Here is a 4,317-nt window from a genome sequence, read left to right on the forward strand (position 1 = left end):
CAATAAGTAGCATGTCTGATTGATCATGAAATAAGTTTAACCTCTATTTGATATGTATTCCTACTAATAACTCTTGCAGGCAGAGAGATGTGAGTTTAGATGTTCCACGAAGATGCCACCCAGCGATAATGAATAATTTTCCGGGAAGCACCAAAAGTCCCATATCAATTTATCAAGTGACCCGTCCACATTGCTTTATTTTATGGGGATGTTCAGTAGTATCGAGTATCAAATTACGATCTTTAGGTCGAGCGAAAATTCCATGTGATTTCTGAACTCGTTCGAAAAGCCAATCCGTTTTTGGGAATTCCCGAAACCGGCGGAAACGGGTCCCGGCGTCGTACTTTCCCCTTGTGACGATTACACACGCACTGTGCCACTGGGCTAAGAATGTATTGTGCCATGCCACGAAATGATCAGTAAGCGACTGATCGCAGGCCAAGCGTCTCTCACTGACACTATCAAATGTTGTCTGGGCCGAACGACGTCTTGGTATTGGAAGATACCACGGGAGATGGAACCAGATTGCCCACTGGCCCTCCGTCGGCCGGTCATTCGCGTACCAACCGTCCGACGGTTCGTTTCGATCGATCGTGCGTGTGTGTCTCTTCTGTGTCTTCTGAAGAAACAGTTGAGTGATATCAAGCCGGCCATTCCATTTCTTAGTCAATTCTTCATCGATGTAGCCGTCGTGTCTAGACATAATAACAACGCAAATGTTTTTGCCAAAACAACCGTTATCGTCAGCCACTCATAACTTAATGCCAGTGTTTGACTGTGCTATCGCTTGGCCGCAGTGTGTGTGTTTGAGGTGCGATCGGGCATCGTGTAGGTTTTTAGTTTTAAAAGAACGCGACACCACGCGGTACCGATCAGTTGAGTGTGAGTGCCGGGTTTGCGGTGAGTGTTTGCGTGTGTTTCCAACAATGTTTTTGGGCGTGAAGATGACCGCGAAGAGTTCTAGTGCACGCTGGGCGCTGCTGATGCTGGCGATCATGTCGTTGGTGCAGTATTGGTCGGTTGCAACGGCCCAAGGACAAAACTTTCAGTCGCGAGGACCGAAACAGAGGGTGCCTCAGGGGCAACTAGTGCAGGGACGAACTCCCTGGTCCTATAATCCGGCATCGGCCGCCGTCACCGAATTGGCCCGTTCGATCGGAGCGATCATGGGCCAGCAGAGCAACGCTGGTGTCTTCTCACCGGTCAGCATCGCCAGTGCCCTCTCGCTGATGCTGATCGGTGCCGGAGGAGAGACGAAGCGCGAACTGGTACGAGTGTTGGGCTTCCAGCAGTTCGAGCACAATCTGCTCAACATTCACCAGCTGTACAGCGAGATGATGAACGATCTGGCCAAGACGCAGTATGATGCCGTGCCACCCTTCTGGCGCACGAGGAATCCATGCTACGACGGAGACGATGGTCCGGATGAGGATGCTGGCTATGATCCGCCCACCAAGGATACGATCCGCGTCACGAACGCAGTGTTTGTGCAGGATGGCCTGCATCTGAACGGGACGTTTCAGTACGAATCCCGGCGGTACTACAACAGTACGGCCGAGAACGTTCCCTTCACGTCCGACCCGGGTCGGGCGGCTGCGCACATTAATCGGTGGGCGTCTCACAGTACCGAGGGCAAGATTCGTGAGATCGTCTCGTCGTCGTTCGCAGCCGAGACAGAGATGGTGGTCGCCAGTGCGCTCTACTTCAAGGGGCTATGGTCGGAGATGTTCGAGAAGCAGGCGACCGAACTAAAGCCGTTTTATCCGGACGGGTACGAGCGGCCCTCCAAACCGGTTCTCACGATGGCGGCCATCGGCTGCTTCCCCTACTACGATGCGTCGTCCGAGTACGGCGCGAGGATCGTCGGCTTGTCATACCAGAGCAACAAGACGGCGCTCTACATCATCATGCCGGTCAACTCGACCCGCCGGCGCATGCAGGACTTCCAGCGCGGCCTCACACCGGCCATAATCGGTGACATGGTGACGAAGATGACGACGCGTAAGCTGTACCTACAGCTGCCGAAGATGCGCATCTCGAACACGATCAACCTGCGCGACGTATTGCAGCGGCTCGGGCTGCGTACAATCTTCGACCGTGGCCAGAGCGATCTGTCGGGGATGATCGCGCCGCCGTCGTCGATCACTGCCAGTGGCTATGCGACGCGCTTCGGTGAAACGGCCGACCCGTCGTCCGTAGTGTTTCCGGATGACAATCATCATTCTGGCCGAAATGCCAACCGTTGGGCGACGTGGAACTGAACATAACCGACAGCCAGCCAGTAATCAGCCGAGTAGTAATAGTTTCCATCAAACCGTAGCCCCCGAACCGACTCGACAACAGCCACGGCAACAGCTGCACGTTAGCGAATTCATCCACAAGGTGGAGCTGGACATCAACGAGAAGGGCACGGAGGGCGGGGCAATTACGACGTCCACGGTGTTCCGGTCGCTACCGTCGGTATACTTCCGGGCCGATGCCCCGTTCCTGCTGCTGCTCGGGCACGACGAAACGAGACTTCCCCTGTTCTACGGCAGCATCTACGATCCTTCGTCGTCGTAAGCTGTACCGCTACCGCTTAAGGACACGAAAAGCATATAACCGATTTTGAAAGAACCCTTTCAACGAAACATATTCAAAACAATCGTTTCCTCGATGAATTTGTGTGTGTTTAAGTTTTACAACGGCGAATCTATTGATACGTATTTATTGAACCATCCTTCAGTCATTGACGATCCTGCGTTCTCTAACCAAACAAGTATTGGATAGTTTGCAGTGAAGCGGATTACCAAAAATCGAAAAGGCGACTTTTTTGTCTAGGGTTTAGTTTCCTTTACTTAAAAATACGACAGTCGGTTTTTATTCAGTTGTATTATTTACCGTCTGTGAGATACAAATTAACAAAGTGTCCATCAACGTTGACAAAACCCCTTTACACCCTTTTTTACGCTTCGTGTGACCTCCCACTTACCTTTTAATAATAAATTTTATATGATAAATAATATACAACTTGTAGGCGTATATTTTAACTAGTGTAAAAAAGAGTTAAATATGTTTATATTATAGTTTTCACATTAATCTAATGAACAGTTGTAACTCGTGTAAGTTTTAACATCAAATAAACATTACTTTTTCAATCAAATCAACAACACAAACATTAATACGAACTTTTTTGAAAGTCTATTTATACGAAAGTTTTCCAAAGTACAGTAGATGTGTTGGTAACATTGCAGCTCACATTGACTTTTCTTAAACCACCGATCGCTTTGAGAGTGAACAATTTCTACGATCGACTGCGATTTGTATTGGACGAAACCTGTTTGTTGCAGCGAATCGGCCAACCAGCTGATTGTGTGTAGCACACGATCACGATCGCCGTATGTGTGAGCTGCCAACGGACGTATGAGGATAAGCGAAGGCCTTTCGTAACAATAATCAGCAATCGTGTGATCGCTACCACGTGTTGGATCGGTCGTGGGAACTAATCGTCCTGTTACTCCCAAGTATTCGCTCCACGTTTTCGTTTCTCTTTCATTGATGATTTTAAAGCGGTACTCAATCTCATCGGCTCGCATTTGTTGTCTCTTCCTATTGGTTGGTATTTCATTTCCCATGCCGTTCTCATCTTTCTTCATAGTAAAGGTCTCCTTTTTGGGTAAATTTGTTTAACGGACTGAATATAATCAAATTAGTATGCTAATGAGACCTGGCGCAAAGTACCAAATCATCATCGGTGTTGAACGGCAGGATCAAGATCGCCCAAGATGAAGACGATCCATAGTGGATTTTCTACGCTCATCAGATTTTCCTCGTGGTCGCGGTGATGCTGGGTTTTACCGATGTCAACGATATTCCCAACTGGAGAGATAAAAACGAAAAGGAAGACCAAAACGATAAAATCCCTTTATCTAACGATGCGTGTCCCGCTTTATCGCTTATTTTGTCTCCAATCTCGGGGTGATGTTTGAGAACCTGTTTCATCGGAGCCCAGGAAGCATCTTGTGTGTGGATCGTGGAACGTGGAATGAGGTATACGTGGCACCACGAGAAACGGGCAACGTAAAACTTTCGGTATCATTAAGATGTCATTGGAACACTCGGTGGCCCATGATTCGTCATCATCTTCGTCTGTCTGAAGTGGTTCCCGGTGCTGGTGCTTCAGACAAACGACGAAAGAAATAAGTCATCTGTCAGATCGAAAATGGACGGGGAAGAACTGCAAAAGAATTTCGCAATTTGCAGCCGTGAAGCTGCCATAGTTGCCTTAGGAGTGGCTGGTTCCAGTGCTCATAAAATAGCTTAGATGACTCAGTTTTA

The 4,317-nt window shown here is 48.6% G+C and overlaps 1 pseudogene; it reads left to right on the plus strand.

Moving 5' to 3' along the window:
* Nucleotides 1-834: 834 nt before the first annotated feature.
* LOC128270962 (serine protease inhibitor 28Dc-like) lies at nucleotides 835-2,562 on the plus strand (annotated as a pseudogene).
* The last annotated feature ends 1,755 nt before the right edge of the window (nucleotides 2,563-4,317 follow it).

This window comes from Anopheles cruzii, chromosome 3, assembly GCF_943734635.1.
Source record: "Anopheles cruzii chromosome 3, idAnoCruzAS_RS32_06, whole genome shotgun sequence".
Lineage (NCBI taxonomy): Eukaryota > Metazoa > Arthropoda > Insecta > Diptera > Culicidae > Anopheles > Anopheles cruzii.